This window comes from Neolamprologus brichardi, chromosome 15 (assembly GCF_056152115.1).
Source record: "Neolamprologus brichardi isolate AB-2024 chromosome 15, ASM5615211v1, whole genome shotgun sequence".
Taxonomy (NCBI): domain Eukaryota; kingdom Metazoa; phylum Chordata; class Actinopteri; order Cichliformes; family Cichlidae; genus Neolamprologus; species Neolamprologus brichardi.
In genome coordinates this window covers 18528029-18545792 of record NC_142118.1, presented here as the reverse complement: position 1 = coordinate 18545792, position 17764 = coordinate 18528029, and the positions used below count along the sequence as shown (strand labels likewise).

General features: G+C 36.1%; 1 protein-coding gene and 1 long non-coding RNA gene across 2 annotated transcripts in view; both read right to left on the bottom strand.

The window, feature by feature from the left end:
• The window catches only part of LOC102789944 (exostosin-1), a 294744-nt gene that overhangs the window by 97457 nt on the left and 179523 nt on the right, over positions 1 to 17764 (bottom strand). The gene's annotated exons all lie outside the window — the stretch shown is intronic.
• Positions 9838 to 12411, bottom strand: LOC148098444 (uncharacterized). The gene is made up of 3 exons (XR_015720697.1): positions 12195 to 12411; positions 11668 to 11820; positions 9838 to 10608 (listed from the first exon to the last, which is right to left on the bottom strand). It is a non-coding gene; the product is annotated as an uncharacterized LOC148098444 (long non-coding RNA).

Below are 17764 nucleotides of genomic sequence, written 5' to 3'. Positions count from 1 at the left end.
AAAACATCAGTGAAGACACAATGTACTTTAAAACGACAACTGAGTGCATTTGTAAATGTATTTGGTTTTGTCTAAACACCAAAGGGTTGTGCAAAGGGTGACCTAGAAAAATATATGGAGGGGATCTGTTATTTTCACATTTGGCATAGCTTTTAATACAGTCTCCAATACGGACGTCACAGACTTTAAAAACGAAGGAAGCCCTCACATTTCTGTAGCAGCTCTGATGTCAGTGACAACAGGATATTGTCAAAAAAACTCTTGGATTTTCTTGCAAGTGACATCATTTGAGAAAGAGAAAATCCAGCCTTGCTCACTTTGCCCCATGTTGCAGTAAGCGAGAATTTAAGAGGACAGGAGCATACTTTCACCCAAAGCATCAGAAATCTCTCGTGTTTCTTGAATCTTAGTATCTTTTGATCTTAGCAGCCCATCAGTCATGGGCAACCAAAGACACATATTGGAGTCTGTTCATTCCTGAGATGGTTTTATTGCACTCTCCACAGTTTCCAGCATGTCAGGTTATTTGAACAGCAGCATCTTGTTTCTATTTCTATCTAGGTTTATTGTTTCTATAAAATGTGGTGTTATGATCTCAGTGGGTTGATGTTTAAATCTTGGCACCTAGTTCAGCTGAGTCATAAACGAGTATTTTCATCTTTAAAGACCAGTTTAACCTACGTATTGTTTTCTGAATGGTTTGTCTTATTTTCCTGTTCGTCATCTGTGCTGCCTGAAGTTGCTGTGAAAGTCACTCACAAGCATAGTGTTTGGTGTGGAATAAGAAAAAAACATGACCCACTACTCAGTGAACTATTGCAGACCAACTTTATGAACAAATGACAGCCACTGTAGTCCAAAAGATCACTACCTTCACAAAAATTCCAACATAACTGTGTGTAATATGTAAATGCTCTACATCTGAATAACCTCCAGGGGGTGCCTGTATATTTAGATAGAGCGGACAGCCTAAATGCCGAAAGTCTGCTGCAGGGGCTTGGCTTTTCAACCCTGGGCTACTGCATCCTGCTCTCTGTCCTTTCTTTCTTATATTCTACTGTCCTGCCACAAAAACAATAAACACCAAAAATAAATATTCAAAAAAGAATATGGTGTAGGATTTAAAGCACATTTCATACTTTACTGCATTTTCAAAAACTCACACACTGACAGTTTAAGGAAGCTAGAATTATTCTGATAATACAGAGACATATTCATAGTTTCCACTAGTGTAATACAATGCCAAATTGAGCCCCGATGGTTCTTTTGAAACATTTTAAGACTGTTAATTTAGCTAATGTTCTGTTTTAGCTAGTTTAAGGTGAGGGTCCCAAATACAAATTAGTCTGATAGATTCTAATGTTAAAATGACATCATAGAACGTGCATCTTACACATTATATCTAACAGTACAAAGTGGAGTTCTCTCAAATGACCAGAAATAAACCAGAAATAAGAAAAACAATTTGCCACTCTTACTGTGAGCTCATTTAAAAACAATTCTTAATGGCCACACCCAGTGACCAAGAAATAAATACATAATAAAATCGGACTGAAGCCACATATCTGTGCTTTTCTTCAGGATTTATTATAATCAACTAAAATGTTTCAAAATTGTAAAAAATAAAAACTGCAGGATAGGCTAAATGTAATTCCTACAGAGGACGTGTCCTTCATGTTTTAAATATAACATCCTTCTTTGACAGCTGTGCCATTATGCAGTTCTATTGTGGTACTGGAACAGTCGGTCAAGTCTGGCTGCATTAATCCAGGTGTATGTGTGTTATGAGCCACTCGTCTTTCTCCAGTGAGGGATTGAATTAGAGGAAGGATAGCTTTCAAGTAGGGATTAGGCTAAAGCCAGGTCTCTCAGGGTCATTATTCAATAGCCAGTGAGTGGCATCAGAACCCCTAAAACCCAGCTGAGAGCAGGCAGAGAGTCACTACTCCATCTGTAATGAAAGGACAAGAGCACAGGAGTGTGCTTCCATAAGTGTGCTGGATAGTTCATTGTTATTAGAGAGCTGGGGACAATAACAACAATAACTTTGAAAAACTTTCTTTGGAAGACAGAGAAAGTCACTAAACAGTTGACTCAGGCTTTCTATAATGTCTGTCATTTCCATGTGTAGATGTCTGCATACCAGATCCACTATTCAAACTCTAGCATACCCAGCTGATATAGCTTTGCTCTTCTAATTGCACAAACTAATCTAATAAGCACAAACAAGCCCATAGAGTAGCTCAAAACTCAGTTCACACCAAATGGTAACATGGTTACCTGAACCAGATTAAGCTTTTCTTTCTTAAATTCACCAACAAAGCTCATACTCAAGGCTGATTTCATGTGAAGTGCTCGTTTTCTTTATCGCAAGGTTGTCAACCAATGTAGCAAATTAACACTGGAAAGTAAGGCTAGAGGAAGATGAGTTAGTAGTCAGTTAATACGTTTTTTTATTATTGTAGGAAGAGTGAGGCCAATGCTGCAATTCTAGGCAAAAAAAGAAAGAATATTTAGTAGTTGATTTCAATAATGTATATTTCTCATATTAGATTTCAGTATTTTACATGGGGCTCTACACTATATTTCAAAGGGAATACTTTTTACTTTTTTCATGTAAATGATATGAAGACCTTTTAAGATGTTAAACATTAAGCTAGTAACAGTATATCTGGGTTTAACTGAAACAGCGGATAAGTCGATAATTAACTGATAATTATTTCATAATTATTTGAAACATTTTACTTTCAGGCTTGTCAAAAATGAGAATATTCTACTTTTCTGTGTAATTATTCTGTGGGATTTCTGGGGAAGATTATTTAGAAAGTTAGCAAGTCATTGCAGTTGGTTAAAAGAGTTGATTTCCATTTAGACTTCATTACTGACATTTAAATTTGTTTGGGGAACTCATTGCACAACACTGCTTTACCATTTTAGCTGTGGTTTTGATGTCTGCCTTTACACCAATTAACATAATGCTGTGTAATGCTGTCTTCTTGTGGTGATCTCTGCCTACACTGATAACAATAACACTTCTGTAGCTTTTGTGACTCTGAAGACAAGGCATATACTGTGCGTGCGTGTATGACATATGCTGAATATCTACACAGTTTGATTGATATGACATTAAATAGTGAATGCTTCACTCAAAAATTACTCATTAGTTGTCAGTAATTCTTATCTAGCTCAAGCGATATCATTAGTCCATAATATAAAGGGTAACCAGCAATAAAAGAGTTAACCTTAAACAAAGTAAAGTGCCAAAGAACCAGAGGATCTTTTACTAGTTCAGTTTTAGTTGTTGCTGTGAATTCTTGGCCTCCTTAGATATTTGTGGTAAAGCGCAATTTGACAGAGCCAGCAGAAAGGGGGCTTACACCAGGATCAAACACAAACGCCCAACTCGTGGGTCCTTATTGTCTTTTGGCTTGTTAGGATTTTCCTGAGATTCTGGTTGCTTGGCATTCCACATAACATTAAGACCTCAGACATCTTACAATCTCTTCTGTCACACAGATAGAACCAGCTTAGAACTGCAACTGAAAAAAAATGCCCAGAGATCAGGCTGGATGGATGTCTAGCGTTTCCATTTCTGGAGCTTCATTTCCTCACGTGGCAGTGAGTTTTTACCTGGAAATGTTTCAATTAAACAAAATCAATAAGGTGTGTTTCGTTAGGGCCATTGATAGAGAGGTATCAACTTAAACAAATAGCTCTTTTATCTTTGGCTCAATTTGGGCCTTCTAACTGGGGACACTGTCAGGTTTTCATATAACATATAAAGAGAGATATAGGTTGTAAGTCAGAAAAAATTTAAATGAAAAGTAAAAAAGGGCACAAAAATGATTATTGTATTAATATTTACTGCAATACTAACTCTGCACACATAATATAATACTGATATAATTAGATTTAACTTGTGCATGTTATAATTAAAAACAGTGTAACTCAACAGAGGTCATCCACCTGGGACTGGACACACACACACACGCAAACAAATTTAGTTGTCAGCACGTACTGTATGTATATATTATTCGGATGAATGGATGGATAATTGTGCTTCATAATTGAAGAATGTTCTAAAGTCGCAAAAGTTTACATGAAAAATAAGCCAAAAAGTACATAGTAGCAGCTATTTCCCCTTTTTCATCCTATAACTGAATTTTCTTGACACTGGTTCTGAGTAGCAAGAGAAGAGGAAGCAGAGCATGGGGAAGTGTTCAAGCTGTTAATACTGATACAGCAAGGACTTTGCATCGTCATTGCTGCATAAAGATCAAAACCACTACACAAACACCAAAAAGTGTACTCCCTGCACCACCCAAAATAAAAAAAGTACCAAATGTTCTAGTTTTTATTATAGCAATACATAATTTAATTAATTTTTCATACTGTTACGATATAAATAATGTTCTGAAAATGATACTATAAGGAATCCTTTTGCTGGTAATAACTGAAATGAGTAAAGAAAATAAACAGCCTATTTATGCAAGATAATTCATAATTTTATTGGGGGGGGGGGGGTTTATATTGGTTGGGTCTGATTATTGGGGGGGGGGGGAGCTCAATACATTTCTGAGTTGGCTTACCACTTCGATAGTAGTCTGTAATGACAAAATTTGTGCTCAATTATATTAAATAATGCAGTATTATATAATATTATATCCACTTCTTCCAATAGGTTAACTTAAGTCACATTGCAATATATATAAAAGATCAACCAACTTCAGTTTTACCATCTTTTAAACAAGAAAGAACGGTTACTTTAACTCGTTTAAGCATCACAACAAAAAAGAAAAAAAGGAATTGGCTACACACACACATACAAGTCATACATGTATGTGCGTATGTCTTATGACTTCATATAAACTAAAAACTATTGAAATTCATTCACTCAAAATTTGGAAATAGATTTTTTAAAGTTATACAGCTTCAGGCTCTAGGAAGATATAGATGTAATAAAGCTGGTAGTAAATATAAAGTGGACAGTTTGAGAGGTTTTATCAGTATAAGACATTATCAATATTTCATATCTTTAAAAAAGTTCTAGAATAATTGTCATGTGAAGCAGGACATGTGTCAGGCAGAGAGCTGACCCAGAATGCAGGGCAGATGTAAACTAAAAATCACAAATTCTTTGCTGGCAAAAAGGCAAACCTAATAAAAAAAAAGCAGTCTGTTAAACCATCATCCATCATCTTATAATTTTATGATAGATGGATATTCATATGCAGATATTTCTTTATATAAATAAAAAACACAGGAAATCTTTAAGAGAGTTTTTCTGCAGCTGCACAAATAAACAAATGCAAACAGTGAAAAATTATGTGCGTACAGATTCATCATAATTATATGTCGATGATAATAATGATAATTTCTACAAAACAAACACAGTAAAAAAAAAATAAAATAAAATAAAAACAGAAAAATTTAATCAAATCAATTCATGAAAGAGAGAGAAAAACATTAAACTATTGACTAGTCATCATCAACTGTGGCCAACACGACTAAGGAACTATAACTGGGAAATATTTGTGCTTACGTGTCTTACACAATTGTATTTTTATGTTATCGTACTTAAAGACCAGAAAATGTCTACGAGAATATTCTAAAGGCTATGCTACTATATTTTATAATTGAAAAACAGAAATCTCCTGATCCTTTAGTAATTGTCTAATGACTTGATGATGTCTGTGTATATGGATTACAAAAATGTTAGGTTGAAATTGTTAAATGTTGTCATTGTGTTAAATTTGTAAGTCTTGGTTCAAACTGTGTGATCAAAGACATTCCTTTGTTTCTGACCCCCTTCCCAGACTGTTGAATGGTGGGGGAGGCTGTAGTGTTTTATTGTAGGCACATCCTATGTGAAGGTTCTGTTTTCTTGTTTAGTAAACTTCCTGCCTTTATGACCCCTTTGGTGAGCAAGAGGTCACACAAATGCACCCCCAAACACATACACACACACTCACGTGCACATGAATACACATACACACACGCACTTACAAACACATACACATGGGGGTTTTACAATGAGTGTTTGTGTAAACTGTGTGCCACAGAAATAAAAGGCTGCAGGGGAAGCTGGTTTTTTGGACTCACTTGACACCAACGGCAGAGGACTGCTGCCGTCCGGTTCCCCTTGCTAGCATGTGGAAACCGGTTGAGCTGTTCGTCTTGCTTCATTAACGGGAATAAGTCTGTAAACCAGCAGGGCCTGTGGAAGCGCAGACTCAACAAAAAATAGGATATTTTCAAAAGATAAACTCTAGTAATTATTGTATAATTAACATTACCATCAGCTATAAATGGTTCATATTTTAAATAACTTTAAATAAGGTCTTGTGGGAAAAAAACAACTATTTCTACATTTGTGATTATCTAACTGACTAACTCCTGATCTGTTTTAAAACTACTTCCACTGATGTCTCTAAGGATCGCACCAGGTCCACAGCTGGGACACAGTAAATGCCATAATGATTGCTAATACATCACAAAATTTAAATCAATTTAAGTATTAGAAAAATGTGAGGGGAAAAGTAGAGAGGAAAAATATAAAAATTAGAAACTGTGCTCTTATAGCTCATTTTCTTTTCTTTTTTCAATTTAATTAGTTTAACATTTTTATATAGCATCACATGATCCCAAATGTCATCTTAAAGCACTTAGAGGTCAAGACCTCACTATATTATGAAGAATAATTAAAGAAAATCACTTCTTTGACCACAGTGAAATACATGGGACTGCACATGTCCAAAAATCTCACATGGGCTACAAATACAGTCAGTAATATTCAGAAAGCTCATCAACTGCTGTTTGTTTGTTTGCTTGATTTTTAAGGTGCTGTAACAGGCTGGCTTTCTTGGCGCTGTGCTGACTTCCTTCTGTCATGGGGTGGTGAAGGCACTGTAAAGCGTGGTGAAACCCACCCCCCAAAACAACAGCAGCTTCCCTTTTTTTTTTTTAGAACATTTCTAAAAAATGTAATGGATGCAGAATAAGTCCATTGAACGGCATGAGAGACCCTTCCCACTCTGTGAAATGTTTACCCCTCCCTTACCTCCTCCCCTAGGTCAGAAGGCTCCGTAGCCTCAAAGCCCATAAAACAAGACTGAGATGCAGCTTCTTCCATGAGGCTGTGAGTTTCATAGACTCAGGGCCATATGTATTCCTCCACACTTAATGAGTTTATACATGTGTTTTTATTAATATAGATTTTTAGGTTAAAGTTATTCTTTTTATCATTTCAATGCATGCCTGGAAAACAAATTCCGTTCTTTCATGCTTTTAACATGCTCAGTGCATAATCTATTTATCCATCTAGCCATCTTCAATGTGATGATATGTCAGCTACTGAATACATTTTTTAAATTTTTGATTTTAATTTTGCTAAAACCTCTTTATTGTCGTGTATTAAAATCCTTTCACAAAGTAAAGACTGCGAAAACATTTGTTTCTTTTTTCTATACCAATATGTCTGCTGATAACTGATATCTTTGTTAAGGGATTGTGCATAATTTTGAGCAAAAGAGACAAACAAAAAAATGCAATCTACTTTGGAATAAGACTGTAACAAGAGAAAATGTGGAGCAAGTCAAATATTGTGAATACTTTCCAGGTGCACTGTACCTGTATTTAATTGCATCTGGAAGTCGTTATTGACTTACCTTAGTCTGGACCAGAAGCCTGGGGCTGAGGCTTGCATATCACCAAAAATTAAAAAAAAAAAAAAAAATATATATATATATATATATATATTGTTACTATGACCACTATAAACATAATTTTATATGGTACTATATCAAAAATGAGAGATTTACTTGAATGTTCTGCAAATAATTCATTGAAGAACCAAGTTTGATTGATGTGATTAGACTCCAATAAAGGCACAATAATGTCAGGAAGTAGGACAAGAACCCCTGAGAATCTAAACACTAGTGGTGGCAGAGATGAAGCAGGTGGAAACTTGGATGATCTCTAACTAGACAGGATAAGGGAGCAGTGGGTATCCTGAATGAGACCCTGAAAGACAGAATAATAGAAGAGCACTAACATGTAAAGCAAATGGAGCAGAGGGGAGGTGAGAAAACGATTGGCCCATAGTGATGATGACAAAATCGAGTTTAACAGCATGGAAAAGCAGAAATGATGTACAGAATAGACCAGCAGCCTCAACACCCTTGTTGAAGTTAAACATAACCTTTATTACAACTACCACCCATAATACTGAATAATAATAATAATAATAATAATAATAATAATAATAATAATAATAATTGTTAAATAAACTTAGTTTTACATTTTCCTATTTTTCTCATTATTATCTGCTAAGTGCTATTTATGGGTTCTCATATTTTATTTATTTTAATCTATGTTCTTACACCCTCAATATGATTGTTATTATTATATTATTGGGCAGAGGAGACACAGAATCACATTTTGTCCGTCCTTATTGTCTGTTAGTTTGTTTAGATCTCACAGAGATGGTATTGGTCTTCTATGTAACATTAAGACCTCATCTCACAGTCTCTGCTATCACATTAACAGAACCACCTTAAAGAGAGTACTGTTATAAAATCCACAGAGATCACGTTGGATGCACATGAAGCTCTATTTTGTGTGGAGCCCAATTTCCCCAAGTGGTTTTCAGTTTGCGCCTGAAAATGAGCAAGTACTACTATTTGCTCATAAGCTACTTTTTTGTCTCTTTTAAGTGTACATTATTCATTTTTCAACTGTTCCACCAAGCAAGCAGTATCTCACCTATGTGGGAGAATGTTACTGTGGCCAAACTAAACTAAAAAAACTAAACTAAAAAAACTTTAAAAAAAAAAAAAAGCTCAAAGTATAGAATCTCTAAAACCATAGATTAAAAAAAATCACTTAACAATTTGCCTCTAGAATTATGGGACAATTTATTACTTTAAATATGTATAACTGTGGTTAATCATTAAAGACTGTTTTAAAATAAAAAAGTTTAAATATTTAAGTTAAAAGATGTGAAAAAGAACAACCATTTCCCTTTTTTGGCTGTCTTATTTTCGACTTGTTCACTGTTGGTTTTTCTGTGTTGCAAGAGCAGAGGAAAAAAATATGTTGTTGGATTTACTTAATTCAATGGTGGACATTTGTTGCACACAGATGTTTTGCTTTGGCAGCAACTTAAACAATTGAGTTAAATTAACACAATTTATTCATGTTCTATAAACCTGTGCAATTTGTGTTGATAAAATGTGACTTAAACATGTTTTGATGACGTAATTTGAGCTCTTGGAATATTTTAATCCTTCACAATTTTTTCACTTTATCCCAACACCATTCAATAACTTTTACCCAATACTACTTAGTCACTTAAATACTACATGTTATCTTCAAATTACATTTTGCTATTATATTCTAGTATCAAATACACAATTTTCAAATGGAGGCCTTATAACAGATTGTATTGTTCTCTTCCAAGATGGTTGCTGGCATCCACCAGTAACCTTTAAAAACAAAATGTCTAATTTCACTGCATTGACAGTAGGTAAAGAATTAAACTGACATTACTCCTCCACTGAATCTATATAAATCAACAGTTAAATAATGTCAGTTCTTCCGTGTTCTCTGGAATCAATCACAGCAAAGAAATTAGACTGTTTCTTTTAAAAATGTTACAGGACAATACAAAACATTCTATTTAAGGCCTCTGACGTCAAGATTCAGTTCAACAACAATTATAACTAAACAATTTGAGGTAATGTTAGTTTCCATTAACATTAAATTAGGTTACTGAATTGGCAAACACCTTCCTATTAACATTACCCATTTTACCCCAATAACTAAAGAAATTAGCACTTGCAGGTCAAAAACTTTATTCAAGAGACTGAAAAATAACATTGATACAGTGACTGTCAAAAATTACAGCACTGATCATACTGTGACATCCTGGTTCAAAACAGCACACTTAGAAATATTCAACGTTCTTTACTTCAACTGAAAATACCATTTCACACGACCCATATGGGATATTTAGACTGTATAACTGTTCACGCTACATCTCTTCACTAGTAAAAGAAAGAAAAAATACAAAGAGAAATTTAAAAATGCTGCCAAACAGACAAACAGAGAACTTGTACAGAGCAAAAGGAAAAACAAACAACAACAAAAAAAACGGCTCATCCTCATGGCAGTTGCAGAGTATATAAAAATGAACCCTGCGATCTGTTCCTGGAATTGAGCTTCAAAAATGCAGCAGAACAAGTGTGAGATTTAAATGTCCTCTCACCTAGAGCTGATCACCTTGCATGCATAACAGTGAGCTTTCCTTGCAGGAGCAGTTTTGTCTTAGTTGTGAGCTTTTCTTGAGAGCTGAGTTGCATCCAACTCCATTACCACCCTTTGAATCACCTCAAAAGTGTAGCAGAGCTGTGATGGGTAACTCATATTGAAGGAATAAAAAAGGTCCAAACAGCATGGCTAGTGCAAAGGTCACGTTATCCAGATCTTGAAGAACTACTATACCCTCGATGATGATGCCAACATCAGAAAAGTCATTGCCTGGCGTATCCTTTGGAGACAGATGTTCATTGTGGTTTTCTCAATCTGTGCAGTGGCCTCAGTCAAGTCCTGGTTAAACACAAAACATTTTTTTAAGATTCCTTTTTAAACTCATCTCTTTTGAATCTACCAGTTCTAATGTCAGAGTAATTTAAACCAATGAAAGCAACATAGTAAATAGCTATAGCCAAAGAGTAGCCTCCCATGCTGCCATTCATGGTCTAACAGAGTTTCTAAGAGAGAGTGAAAAACATAATAATTTCAAATGCTTTACATTAGTTTTTGTTAGAAAGACACCAGCCCATCAGAAATCCAGGTTATGTCACTCAGAAGATGTTAGAATTTAGACTTTCAGCCCCACAATTTGGTTAGCTGTTGGTCAGTTGGTCTTTTTTTTTTTCAAACAAAAGCTAATGTAAATATTGGTGGGATTTTTCTTTGTTCACTAGAATGACAAATTTAAAGTTTTTTCACACTGATGTGACCCCTAATACAGGGGTGGGGGTGGGGCCTCAAGGGCCGGCGGCCGAGTTCATTACCAGGCCTCATGTGAACTTCAAATTATTAAAGAGAACTACTGGTCCTAACCAGTCCAATGAGGATCAAGTGGATAACTAAATGCATTTTTAAATGTTGCAAAGCCACAATCTACTCATAAAACACTTACCATGAACTCCTGCATCAAGATGTTACAATTGTCTTTCACACAGATGCGGAGCACTTTGATGAGGGACTCCCTTTGAGCATCAATGTCATCCTAAAGTATTATAACAAAGAAAACAGAGATTTGTGAACTTTTCAGTAGCACAGAAGAAAATGATCCCAGACAAAAACTCTTGACTTTTTAAACCAGTCAACATGCAACACCAGCATCTACAAAGCAATATCAAAAATTCCTGTTTGACATCAGCTTTATGGATATATAGTTTCCAGAACATATATATTTAAAAAAAGATAAATTTTTCTCAGTGGGCAAGTAAATGCATGATGAAAATTATGGCATCCTTTCAGTGGAATCAGTACTCACAGGTAATAGTTGACTGTTTCAATGGATGCAGCATAAAATTCTCTTACTGACCTAATGCAATACATATACACTTTGTAGTTAAAGAATTTTAAAGTTCTTACTGTCATCATGGCAGCTACATCCTTTAGCTTTGTGCCCTGTTCCCCCGATCACTTTGCAAACACTTTCAGCAGACTGTCAGAGAGAAACTCAGCTCCGTCAGAAACCTTGACTGTAAAGGCATGTTTGGGATGCACTGGAATGCTGCATTTTATCTGAAATGACATAAAATTATTTTTGAAATAACAGCAGGCACTGTGCTTGGTTAATCAGTAATGTTTTGTTGAATAAAAACTGTGTTTCCAGATCTTATGGGATTAAAAAAATCCAAAGATGTTTGTTTCTGATTTGCAACCCAACAACCCACAAGTTACAACCTCATTTTAGTTCAAGTGTGCATTAATGTGAGTCCAGTAATCACCTTTCTGACAATACATACAGGTATAAGTTAAACCTATGGCAGATTTTGGATTTCTCAGTTGTATTAATAGGGTGGTCTATTTGTGTATGCATGCACCTAATAATTATACAAAACCTATTATAATTAAGTTACAGAAACCTTAAGCGAAAATAGAATATACTTTCTTACCATAACACCTTGAACCCACAATCCATCAGCTGACTCCTGGTGAAATGCAGAATAGAGGTCGTCTCTCAATGTGCAGCAAAAAAAAAAAAACAGAAACAAAAGGACAGCAGGTGAGGGCAGGAGGGGTAGGGATGTAAGCTAGCATAATGCCGCTAATGATATTAGCTAAAGCTGTTCAATGTCCAAAATCTCACTAACACCACGATGCAGTAAATACACAATGTAACTGAAGAGTCAGTTGGCAAATCTATTCACACAGAAAACCAAATTATGTTATAAGTGCCTCATAATTGGGTTTAATGTGATATTATGGCTCTTGTGCCAAAGACAAATTCAAATGAAAAAGCGCCAATTCTTTGACAACAGATAAAACAGCAAATAAGCTAACGGGTCTTTTTTAGCATGTTACATGGCGACACTCTAGACGTTTAACTACATTTGGCTGAAATATGGTAAATATTAATTCAAAAAATCAAGACATACCAAAAACGTAGAGTTGGCTGCTCGACTTGACTGAGATGGATGTCTTTTTTGAACCACGATCTAAAGCCCGCGAGATGAAATCACGCGTGGTTTCACGAGATTTAATGTTGCTATCTTATTGACTTACTTCACCTGAACATGATATGAACAATTTAATACACCCTTTCTGCATATCATGTAGTTTTTACACTATATGGTTACATTTATCTTTAAAACATGAGGCAATTGTGTTAAATACATGCAAGATGCTTACATAAATCCAAGAGATGGCCAGTGCCTTTTTTTCAGTGTATGGAGAAGTAATCGAGCTGTTAATACAGATACAGTACGGACTTTGCAATTTCATTGGTGTGGTTAGATCAAAAATGCCACACAATCATGTAAGCATACTTGTGTGTATTATTTCGTTCATTCCACAATACATATGAATACCTATCCAAATATATAAATGATATTCTGAAAATGGTATGGTGGGGATCAGAATTCACAATGTAACAAAATAGTTACATTATATGTTTTATTTTGGTAAGGAGGCTATTGTACAATTTAATAACTTCATTAATAACATTATTTATCCTTTGGTTTCTAAGAGAAAACGTGAACTCATAAACAAGGAGATTATCACCATCTGTTACATACTTGCACCCTTAGACGTGATTGCAAACATGCTGAGAGGGGATGGAAAAAGCATTTGTATACTTTAATAAAGTGTTAGAAAAAAAAGAAAAAAAAGAAGAAAAAGCATAGGTTTTATGTTTCTTTACAGATACTTAGGAACTGTCTCTCTGCTGTTAACACTGCAGAGACTCAGTTTGTCTCAAACCTAGTGTCCACAAATAGTCACAAACCTCAGGCACTTTTTAATTTTTTTCATCGTATTTTTAATCCATGTGATAATGTTGGAGCTGTACCTTCACTAAGTATGCGTGATGACTTTTTGCTGACAAAGTTTGAGCTATTAAATCGTATGTCTCAATGGCCACTACCTCAGACCCCTGTGTTCCTCCTACAGCGGGGAAAATAAGTATTTGACACATCAGCATTTCCAGCAGTAAGGGGATTTCCAAGTGGACTATTGACACAACATTCCCACCAGATGTTGCCATCAAGCCAAACATTGAAGTCATACACACAAATCAGAACATTTAAGTATACAAGTTAAACCATAATAAATAAAGTGAAATGACACAGGGAATAAGTATTGAATACATGAAGATAACAAGGGGCAAAATGACATAGAAAGCCAGGAGATCACCTGAAATCTGTCAGTATTGATGGAGAAACCCAGTCCCCTATCAGTACTAACTGGAATCAGCTGCTGTAGTCCTAATTGATGGCCCATAAAGGCCCCTCATTACCCAGAAGGCACACAGGAAAGACTTCATGATGGGTAAAGGCAAAGAACTCTCACAAGATCTGCGTAATCTCATCGTTGAAAAGCATTGTGATGGGAATGGTTATAGGCGCATTTCCAGAATGCTGAATGTTCCTGTGAGCACTGTGGGGGCCATTATCCGGAAATGGAAAGAGCATCAGTTCACCATAAACCAGCCACGATCAGGTGCTCCACGCAAGATCCCTGTCCGAGGAGTCCACAGAATAATCAGGAGAGTACTCCAAGAGCCAAGAACCACTCGGACAGAACTTCAGGAAGACCTTGCATCAGCAGGTACTGTTGTGTCAAAGAAAACTATAAGCAATGCACTGACCCGCCATGGCATCCATGCACGCTCACCACGCAAGACTCCATTGCTGAACAAAAAGCATGTCAAGGCTCGGTTAAAATTTGCGCAACAGCATTTGGAGAAGCCTGTGGATTATTGGGAGACTATAGTATGGTCAGATGAAAGCAAAATAGAACTTTTTGGCAGTCATTCTACACACCATGTTTGGAGGAGAAATGGCACTGCTCACCACCCCAAGAACACCATACCAACAGTTAAGTTTGGGGGTGGAAGCATCATGGTTTGGGGCTGCTTTTCAGCAAGGGGTACTGGCAGACTTCATATCATTGAAGGCAGGATGAATGGAGCGATGTACCGGGACATTCTGGATAAGAATCTGCTGCCATCTACCAGGAAGCTAAAAATGAAAAGAGGGTGGACATTCCAGCAAGACAATGATCCCAAACACAAGGCCAAGGAAACAATGAAGTGGTTCCAAAGAAAGAAAATCAAGTTGCTTGAATGGCCCAGTCAATCACCTGACCTAAATCCCATAGAGAATCTATGGAGAGAACTGAAGATTAAGGTTCATAGAAGAGGCCCAAGGAACCTCCACGATTTAAAGACCGTTTGTGTGGAGGAATGGGCCAGAATCACTCCTGAGCAATGCAGACGACTGGTCTATCCATACAAGAGGCGTCTAGAAGCTGTAATCACCAACAAAGGCTTTTCTACAAAGTATTAAATAAAGTGTGTTCAATACTTATTCCCTGTGTCATTTCACTTTATTTATTATGGTTTAACTTGTATACTTAAATGTTCTGATTTGTGTGTATGACTTCAATGTTTGGCTTGATGGCAACATCTGGTGGGAATGTTGTGTCAATAGTCCACTTGGAAATCCCCTTACTGCTGGAAATGCTGATGTGTCAAATACTTATTTTCCCCGCTGTATGTGCTCAGCTGTCTTGGAGCAGTTTATTTCTGTTTCCTTGAGTGACTTGTTTATGGTAGTTCTGCCAATCTGATTGTCTTCCCCCAAGTCTGCTTAAAATGCTTTTAATACTGTTGGGCCTTTTAATCAGAGATTAATGAACACTTCCCTTGCTACTAGTGATGTGATAGTTGCGAACGAAACTGCTCTTAGAGACGGATCTTTGAAGTGAACGCCGGATCCTTATTGGGAGCTGTGTTGGGTTTTTTTTCCTTTTTTTTCTTCTTTTTCCCTCTCTCTTGCACTTTTTTTCGCTTCACTCCGCACGGGAGCCTTGTGCTTGCACTGAGCAGAGGGGGGAGGGGCGGTAGTTACACTCGCAGTAGCACAGGAACAGAATGGGAGGGAAAGAGAGAGAAAGAGAGCCAGGGACAACAAGAGACAACATCATCACATTAGAAAAGTATAGTAATCATCCACAATTATTCAGTTGGGGATGATAAAGGATTCATAAAGTTTATTCATGCAGTGAATCCTATGTATGCAATTCCAAACAGGAAAACACTCTCCCAAAAAATCATCCCAGGCCTATATGACAGAGAATGTGCATCTTCTTTTTGTTTTGCATATTTTAATTTGTATTTTATTGAGTTGTGGTTTGCAGTGTTTTGTGTTGTTGCACTTTAAATTTGTTTAAAAGGAAAAAGCTGAAAATTTAAATAGTTAAAAGTTGAAATGTAAATATTTTTTTGTTTTTTGTATTTTATAATTTATTTATTACATTTTAGTGAATAAATAAAAGTATATTAACAGTGGCCCCTAGAGACAAAGCACGTACAAACTCCAAAGCACGTACAAACTCCAAAGCACGTGAAACCTCCAAAACTTGTACAAACTCCAAAACAAAATGGAAATGCTCCAGAAGCCTAGTGGCTACACAAGCCAGGAAGTACCAACGACCATATTTGGTGTGTGGTAGTAACAGGCAAATGAACATTTTTTTAAAATTATTTGAATATATATGAGTGTTTGTGTGTGAATACACAAACAATACACATATGCTTTCAATTGTGTAATTTAAGTGATCTAGGTAGCTCTGTTTTGGAAGTTCAGTTAATGCTAGCAATGTGTTTTGGAGTTTGTACATCCTTTGAAATTTGTACGTGCTTCGGAGTTGGTACTGCGTTGTCTCTAGGGGCCACCATAAATATACTTTTATTTATTCACTCCACATAAAATGTAATAAATAAATTATAAAACACAAAAACCAACTATTCACATTTCAACATTTAACTATTTAAATTTTCAGTTTTTTCCTTTTAAACAAATTCAAAGTGAAACAACACAAAACACTGCAAACCACAATACAATAAAATATAAATTAAAATATGCAAAACAAAAAGAAGATGCACATTTTCTGTCATATAGGCCAGGGATGATTTTTTGCGAGAGTGTTTTCCTGCTTGGAATTGCATACATAGGATTCACTGCATGAATAAACTCCTGGATGATAAAGAATCCTTTATCATCCACAAATGAAAATAATTGTGGATGATTACTATACCTTTCTAATGTGACGATGTTGTCCTTGGCTCTCTTTCTCTCTCTGCTTTGTCTCTAGGGGCCACCCTATATATTTATATATAAACATATATAAATAAAACCACGGGTTTTTTTACATTAGTAATTCTTTTTGTGCAGAATTTTATATTGTTGATGATAATAAATTAACTAAAGCAACAAAACAACCCGAAGAGCCGGTTGGGAGCCGAAAGAGCCGGCTCTTTTTAGTGAGCTGAGCCGAAAGAGACGGTTCTCTAAAAAGAGCGGGAATTCCCATCACTACTTGCTACAGGCTGTGTCCTATCATGTTTCAAACAAACTATAGTTCAGCCTCTTCTTAAAAAACACAATCTGGACCCAACTGTCCTGGCTAATTACAGGCCAATTTCAAAGCTTCCCTTCCTTTCAAAAGTTCTGGAGAAAGTGATCTACTTACAGTTGCAGGCCCACCTTGATCTTAATGAGATCTCTGAAATGTTTCAATCTGGTTTTAAAGCACTACACAATCCATCCTCTTTTCTTATCCTTATCAGGGTCACGAGTAGGCTGGAGCCTATCCCAACTATCACAGGGCAAGAGGCGAGGTACACCCTGGACAGGTCACCAGCCTAAATCACTGTCTGTGCTGCAACAAACTCACAACAATGTTCAATTTAGAATTACCAATTAACCTAACCTCACCAATAATTTGTCTTTGGACTGTGGAAGGAAGCTGGAGTACCCGAGAGCCCACACAAATACGGAAACATGCAAACTTCACACAAAAAACTGTGTTAACCACTGTAGCACTGTGATGCCCAAGTTCAAGGTCTATGTGCAGCTAATTTCAGAATTTCAAAAAAATTGTAAATGTTGTAATGCTGTGTAAAATGTAAAAAACTCATTAACCTATTTTTTTTCATTCTAGGTACAACATAGAAAACAAA